Source organism: Magnolia sinica, chromosome 16 (genome assembly GCF_029962835.1).
Source record: "Magnolia sinica isolate HGM2019 chromosome 16, MsV1, whole genome shotgun sequence".
Classification (NCBI taxonomy): Eukaryota; Viridiplantae; Streptophyta; class Magnoliopsida; order Magnoliales; family Magnoliaceae; genus Magnolia; species Magnolia sinica.
The window spans coordinates 31,371,913-31,380,413 of record NC_080588.1 but is presented as its reverse complement, the minus strand read 5'-3'; the positions used below and the strand labels follow the sequence as shown (position 1 = coordinate 31,380,413).

The 8,501-nt window shown below is 36.4% G+C and overlaps 1 pseudogene; it reads right to left on the bottom strand.

Moving 5' to 3' along the window:
- Nucleotides 1–7,117: 7,117 nt before the first annotated feature.
- LOC131228756 (E3 ubiquitin ligase BIG BROTHER-related-like) lies at nucleotides 7,118–7,928 on the bottom strand (annotated as a pseudogene).
- Nucleotides 7,929–8,501: the final 573 nt, after the last annotated feature.

Genomic DNA, 8,501 nt, shown 5'->3' with positions numbered 1-8,501 from the left:
TTCGGGTTCGAGATCGGGTTTAGGTTTGGGTTTTCAAGTTTAGGTTTAAGTTTAGGTTAGGGAGTTGAGATTAGGATTAGGTGTAGGTTTAGGTTTAAGGATTTGAGAATACATTTTGATTTTAGGTTTAGGTTTTAGTCTTAGGTTTAGGTTATAGGTTTCAGTTATAAGTGTAGGTTATAGGTTTAGGTTTAGGTTAGGTTATAGGTTAAGGTTTAGGGAATTGAGAATAGGTTAAGGTTTAGGTTTAGGAAATCGGGTTCAGGTTCAGGTTCGGGTTCAGGTTTAGGTTTAGGTTTTCAAGTTTTGGTTTGGGTTAAGGAGTTGAGATTAGGATTAGGTGTAGGTTTAGGTTTAGGGATTTGAGAATACATTAAGGTTTTAGGTTTAGGTTTAGTTTATTGGTTATAGGTTTTGGTTTAGGTTTAGGTTATAAGCTATAGGTTTAAGGAATTGAGAATAGGTTAAGGTTTATGTTTAGGAAGTCGGGTTCGGGTTCGAGATCGGGTTTAGGTTTAGGTTTTGAAGTTTAAGTTTAGGTTTAGGTTTAGGTTAGGGAGTTGGGATTGGGATTAGGAGTAGGTTTAGGTTTAGGGATTTGAGAATACATTAGGTTTTAGGTTTAGGTTTAGGTTATAGGTTATCGGTTTAGGTTTAGGTTTAGGTTAAGGTTTAGGTTTAGGTTATAAGCTTTAGGTTTAGGGAATTGAGAATAGATTAAGGTTTCGGTTTAGGAAATCGGGTTCGGGTTCGGGATTAGGTTTAAGTTTGGGTTTTCAAGTTTAGGTTTAGGTTTATCTTAGGGTGTTGAGATTTGGATTAGGTGTAGGTTTAGGTTTAGGGATTTGAGAATACATTAGGTTTTAGGTTTAGGTTTAGGTTATAGGGTATAGGTTTAGGTTTAGGTGTAGGTTAAGGTTTAGGTTTAGGTTATAAGCTATAGGTTTAGGGAATTGAGAATATGTTAATGTTTAGGTTTAGGAAATCAGGTTTGGGTTCGGGATCGGGTTTAGGTTTGGGTTTTCAAGTTTAGGTTATGGAGTTGAGATTAGGATTTGGTGTAGGTTTAGTTTTAGGGATTTGAGAAAAATTAGGTTTTAGGTTTAGGTTTAGGTTATAGGGTTTAGGTTATAGGGTTTAGGTTATAGGGTTTAGGTTTAGGTTTAGGTTTTGGTTTAGGTTATAAGGTATAGGTTTAGGGAATTGAGATTAGGTTAAGGTTTAGGTTTAGGAAATTGTGTTCGGGTTCGAGATCAGGTTTAGGTTTGGGTTTTTTAGTTTAGGTTTTAGTTTAGGTTTGGGAGTTGAGATTGGGATTAGGTGTAGGTTTAGGTTTAGGGATTTGAGAATACATTAGGTTTTAGGTTTAGGTTTAGGTTACAGGTTATAGGTTTAGGTTAAGGTTTAGGTTTAGGTTATAAGCTTTAGGTTTAGGGAATTGAGAATATGTTAAAGTTTCGGTTTAGGAAATCGGGTTCGGGTTTGGGATTGGGTTTAGGTTTGGGTTTTCAAGTTTAGGTTTCGGTTTAGGTTCGGGGGTTGCGATTAGGATTAGGTGTAGGTTTAGGTTTGGGAATTTGATAATACATCAGGTTTTAGGTTTAGGTTTAGGTTATAGGGTATAGGTTTAGGTTTAGGTGTAGGTTAAGGTTTAGGTTTAGGTTATAAGCTATAGGTTTAGGGAATTGAGAATAAGTTAAGGTTTAGGTTTAAGAAATCGGGTTTGGGTTCGGTATCGGGTTTAGGTTTGGGTTTTCAAGTTTAGGGTATGGAGTTGAGATTAGGATTAGGTGTAGGTTTAAGTTTAGGGATTTGAGAATACATTAGGTTTTAGGTTTAGGTTTAGGTTTAGGTTTAGGTTATAAGGTATCGGTTTAGGGAATTGAGATTAGGTTAAGGTTTCGGTTTAGGAAATTGGGTTCGGGTTCGAGATCGGGTTTAGGTTTGAGTTTTTAAGTTTAGGTTTAATTTTAGGTTAGGGAGTTGAGATTAGGATTAGGTGTAGGTTTAGGTTTAAGGATTTGAGAATACATGTCAGTTTTAGGTTTAGGTTTAGGTTTTAGGCTTATGTTTATGTTATAGGTTTAGGTTATAAGTGCAGGTTATAGGTTTAGGTTTAGGTTTAGGTTAGGTTATAGGTTAAGGTTTAGGGAATTGGGAATAGGTTATGGTTTAGGTTTTGGAAGTCGTATTCGGGTTCTGGATCGGGTTTAGGTTTGGGTTTTCAAGTTTAGGTTTAGGTTTAGGTTAGGGAGTTGAGATTAGGATTTGGTGTAGGTTTAGGTTTAGGTTATAAGATCTAGGTTTAGGGAATTGAGAATAGGTTTAGGTTTTGGTATAGGAAATCAGGTTCGGGTTCGAGAACGGGTTTAGGTTTGGGTTTTCAAGTTTAGGTTTAAGTTTAGGTTAGGGAGTTGAGATTAGGATTAGGTGTAGGTTTAGGTTTAAGGATTTGAGAATACATTTCAGTTTTAGGTTTAGGTTTAGGTTTTAGGCTTAGGTTTAGGTTATAGGTTTTGGTTATAAGTGCAGGTTATAGGTTTATGTTTAGGTTAGGTTATAGGTTAAGGTTTAGGGAATTGATAATAGGTTAAGGTTTAGGTTTAGGAAATCGGGTTCGGGTTCGGGATCCGATTTAGGTTTGGGGTTTCAAGTTTTGGTTTAGGTTTAGGTTAGGGAGTTGACATTAGGATTACGTGTAGGTTTAGGTTTAGGGATTTGAGAATACATTAGGTTTTAGGTTTAGGTTTAGTTTATTGGTTATAGGTTTAGGTTTAGGTTTAGGTTTTGGTTTAGGTTTAGGTTATAAGCTATAGGTTTAAGGAATTGAGAATAGGTTAAGGTTTAGGTTTAGGAAGTCGGGTTCGAGTTCGAGATCGGGTTTAGGTTTGGGTTTTCAAGTTTAAGTTTAGGTTTAGGTTTAGGTTAGTGAGTTGAGATTGGGATTAGGTGTAGGTTTAGGTTTAGGGATTTGAGAATACATTAGGTTTTAGGTTTAGGTTAGGTTATAGGTTATAGGTTTAGGTTTAGGTTTAGGTTAAGGTTTAGGTTTAGGTTATAAGCTATAGGTTTAGGGAATTGAGAATAGGTTAAGGTTTTAGTTTAGGAAATCGGGTTTGGGTTCGGGATCGGGTTTAGGTTTGGGTTTTCAAGTTTAGGTTATGGAGTTGAGATTAGGATTAGGTGTAGGTTTAGGTTTAGGGATTTGTGAATACATTAGGTTTTAGGTTTAGGTTTAGGTTATGGGGTTTAGGTTTAGGTTTAGGTTTAGGTTATCAGGTATAGGTTTAGGGAATTGCGATTATGTTAAGGTTTAAGTCTAGGAAATTGGGTTCGGGTTCGAGATCCGGTTTAGGTTTGGGTTTTTAAGTTTAGGTTTAAGTTTAGGTTAGGGAGTTGAGATTAGGATTAGGTGTTGGTTTAGGTTTAAGGATTTGAGAATACATTTCGGTTTTAGGTTTAGGTTTAGGTTTTAGGCTTAGGTTTAGGTTATAGGTTTTGGTTATAAGTGTAGGTTATAGGTTTAGGTTTAGGTTAGGTTATAGATTAAGGTTTACGGAATTGAGAATAGGTTAAGGTTTAGGTTTGGGAAATCGGGTTCGGGTTCGGGATCGGGTTTAGGTTTGAGTTTTCAAGTTTAGGTTTAGGTTTAGGTTAGGGAGTTGAGATTAGGATTAGGTGTAGGTTTAGGTTTAGGGATTTGAGAATACATTAGGTTTTAGGTTTAGGTTTAGGTTATAGGTTTAGGTTTAGGTTTAGGTTTAGGTTAAGGTTATAGGTTATAGGTTTAGGTTTTGGTATAGGTTTAGGTTTCGGTTTAGATTATAAGTTATAGGTTTTGCGAATTGAGAATAGGTTAAGGTTTAGGTTTAGGAAATCGGGTTCGGGTTCAGGATCGGGTTTAGGTTTGAGTTTTCAAGTTTAGGTTTAGGTTTAGGTTAAGGAGTTGAGATTAGGATTAGGTGTAGGTTTAATTTTAGGGATTTGAGAATACATTTAGGTTTTAGGTTTAGGTTTAGGTTTTAGGTTATAGGTTAACGTTTAGGTTTTATGTTTAGGTTAAGGTTAGGTTTTGTACAGTACACGTACATCAAGAAAACATTTACTAAATAAAAAAAATTCCAATTTATCAGTGAGGTCCAATTTATTAGTCAGATACATCTAGCTAGACCAAATACTGCTTCTTTTTTCTAGATTAAAACAGGGTAGATAGTTGATGATCTTTTCATATATAACCAATGTGACGTATGGAGAGATGGACTTATAATTATGCCATGTGCCTCACTCAGACATCTCCTAACAAATTTTCTTTCTAATACAACAAAAAAGCTCATCACTTGTCCATCCTCTGTTCATGAAACAAAATGAAGGTTCTTCTTGAAACAATGATGGGTTTCAAAATCAATTTGAAAACACTATATATAGCATGTTTTGCATAAATGATAAAAGCCATATATATAAGATCTTGATGTCACCAAAGAATATATGAAAATCAATTTGAAGGCACTATGGATAAGTGCATTTTGCTGATAAGTATGATAAAATGGTGTGAAATACCTACAGAGACTGTCCAGACATCACACGAACATATCATGACAATTTTACATTCAAATAAACCATTCCATTCATCCATCATATAGATGGATCTAGCAACTATATCTAGTAATGAAGGCTTGCACATTCAGTTCCAAGTAATCATATACAACAAATATATAGGAGACCATAGGTACCTGCATATAACATAGTGGTAAGAGTAATGGAAAAGAAGTAAAACTAGTAAGTAGCAATCCCATGAAATAGGACACCCTTCTACAACCTAAAAACTCACTTTCTTTTATAAGAAAGTGTGTGTGAGATACAGAGATAAGATATACCCTAGAGAGCGAGAGAGAGGTTTACCATGACAACTGCTATAAACATCTCCCTTAAATTGCACTTCCTGAACCAACGGACATTCACACACCCTTCCACGGAATGTATCCTGAAGAAACAAAGAAACTATCAGCATACATGGAAACATCTCAACTTGTATGCTAGGCTAATTATACCCAATAATACCTTGCAACCAGTAATGTTGGTAGCCTCGTCTTCCCAGCAACCACCATTATAGTTTAAACACTTGTTTTTCTGAATTTTATGAACTGACACCATTCATTTGAAAATTTAGCTGAAAATAAAATATAAAAATAATAGAAAATGAGATGTAAAAATTTGATCTAAGGCATGGGTTTGTACATTTAATGATTCTACATGTATTCCAACCATCCACACTCAAAAGAAGAAGAAAATTTTGGTAAGCTTCTTTCAAACTTAAAATCTTGGTAAGCTTCTTTTGAGAACTATTTATCTGAAACTCTAGAAAAGAACTTCCCAAAAGAATTTTAGAAAACTCTACCAAGAACTATTTATCTGGATCTATGAAAGAACCAAAAAAGAGAGATCATGACCATCTAGTTCCCTAGAAAGCATGAAACAACTCACAATGCCATTCCCTTAAAACCATGAAAGAACTAAACTAACCAACAAAAAAAAAAAGATTAAAGAACCACTCTAGCACAGGCAACCCCCTTTCTTTGAAGAAACTAATGACAGATTCAGTTTCAAAGATGGTAGCTCATGCTTAATGAATGAATATCATATTCCTTATGCAGCAATATCTACAAAAATCTTAGTGGAGTTGCTTGTTGTCACAAACCCTTGGCTGGGTAAAGCATGCTATATAAATCCATCCTTGTCATAACCTTCTTCTTGGTTTTTATACCCTTTTGCTGCTGGTATGAGTACCAGCTAATGTTAGCTACCCATACCAACAACTGTCAACTAATATTATTTCTAATCAAAGGATTCAAAGAGCCATGAAAAAGATTAAAGACATTAAGAAAAAGATGTTTTCAACTACTTTTATCAAGCCAGAGTGCCTCAATAGGGCCTTTCCTTTGCCTTTCAATACAGTGGAGATGGTTGAAATGAAAAAGAAAGAAAATAAATAAATAAAATCAAAACTCCAAACAATGAGATCTGAAAGGAAAACCGATCTAGGTGAACAACACTTGTCAAAGATCTAGGCCGTTCATCAAGAAGGGTGCATTGTAAAATAAAATACAGCAGCATACACTATGGATTCCAAAAAGAATATGTCAATGAAAAGCCATTCGATCAACATACTGTAATGGAAGAAAACTCCAGCATACCCAACTCATCAAAAAATTAAAAAGAAAAAGAAAAATAATGAAAAATAATGATGAACATGTGAATCAAGTGTTTAAGAGTGGAGGTCATTGAACCAACTCCTTTTCTACTCATTTGATTTTGTAATTTGGAGGACCCTAAAACTCTTTTGCATCAACTTGTCCTAGCCAAAAACCATAGCTATTATTCAAAATTGGCTTCTATAATGATAGAGGCTGGATGCTCTAGAAGGAATATCACCAAAAGGTGCTTTGAATAATCTAGTGGGCTATGTTGTCTAATGGAATTTGTAGTCATAAGAAGTGAAGACTTTGAAAAAGGCTGCCAGAAGTGATAGATGATAGATGGAGTAGGATCTAAAGGAAACTGAAAGTTTTCATAAAGAATCTGGTTCCCATGCATCATCTAACTCTCATATACTAATCTCCCATATAAGAATATACTCAGTTAATTAATACACATGCACCAACATTGATCATGGACTAGTTGCAAATGAAAGGTTAGCAAATATGAGAAGCATATGAGAAATAGCTGCATGTTGAACACATTGAATATGCAAATTTTAGCATGACAAATTTATCATGGTCGATAACTTCAAATCACCCACACAATCAAAAGCTTATCTTAAGACCATAGCAGCTAGTAAATTCCTTTAATCTCATGCTGTCAATAAATTTTAGTTTTTTAAAATCGCTGTTTAGATAAAATTACATGCTCTATTCCATTGTTATTCATTCATCATTTTCATTAAAAAAATTGAGACCCATATTTTGAACTGCAATTGTACATAACAATTAGAAGTTGAAAGAGACCCAAATATAACAATGATGATACTTTGAATTGAGTGGGCCCCCAAATAAATAGACCAGTCTCCACAAATTGCACAGATTAGATTATCCTACAGATCCAACCGGTGAGCTTTTCCCATGCTGTAATCCATTTAGAAGTCATCAGATAGGATAGATAAGACAACCCAATTGGTGATATCATCTACAAAGGCCCGACCATAGTAGAACCCATCCCACAAACGGTTCAGGTGCTAATGGTGTCCAATGCGAGTGTAGTGCAGCAGTCATGGAAATTCATGCCATGCAATCCAACCAGATTTTGTCTAATTTAAAATACCATAGTTCAAGTGAACTCGCAATCATTGATGCCGGCAAGGGCCATCAAGCGAACAACAACTTCTCGCTCCTCTGCATCCTAAAGGGCCCTCGCATATGCCTCATCACTATCAAATGCTGACGGGCTGATCTCCACACCCAATTCATCCTCACTCGGGGCTCGTCCATGCACATCGAATGCATCTTCACCATCATCAATGCTCCCAGCATCATTCCCATCATCATTTGGATCATCACCAACTTCATCTTCATAAACATAACTACCACTATCAGAACTTCCATAATCACTTCCATCACCGTCATTCATTCTAAGCATCATATACGTCCTTTCTTGGCCCATAAGCAACAAAACCCAATCAACAAAAAAGACAGAGAATGAAGAAGGAGCTGATTCAAGAAAACCCAAACCCTAAACAGAATAACGGATCGAACCTGTTCTTGAAGTGTACGAGCGAGGGCTGGATCGACATCCACTTGGCTGAGGCTAGTGAAGGGTGCGCGGGAAGGCTGTCGAGATGAGGGGATGGATTCGGGTTCTGGTTCGGACTCAGAGTTAGGGTTAGGGTTTTCTTCGTTGGGTTTGTTGCCATGGTTAGATTCTTTGGCATTCTCCATGTAGATAAGAAAAGAGAGAAGAGAACCTTAAAGCTTAGATCAGAGAAGAGATCGAAGGAGATGTGGGTTAGGGAATGGAGAGAGAGAGTGAGAGTGAGAGAGAGAGAGAGGGAGATATTTGGGATTTGGGATTTTTTGGGCGTGCGCTCAAAAAATTGAGCGTGCGCCCAAATTTAGGCCGTGATCAATTCGGGCTCTGTGGACCCTACCATGATGCGTGTTAAACATCTGCCATATCAGTTGGATGCACCATCCCCTGGTGGTCCCAGGGATTAAAAATCAAATCATTATATTACTTGTGTGAGCCATACCACATACAAAAGTTGAGAGGGGTTACCCTCCATTTAAACATTCATAATTATTTTTTGGGCCCACTGAGATGTGGTTCACAAATCTAGCCCATCCATTATGTGTGTGCCACTTGGATGAGGGATCATATCAAGTTTCAAATGCATCCAAATTTCAGGTGGGGCCCACCAAGTGCTTTTATATGTTTTAGGCATGTCTTCACATGATTTTGGATAGTATGGCCCACTGGAGTTCCGTATACGGCTGATTTTTGGGATATCCCAT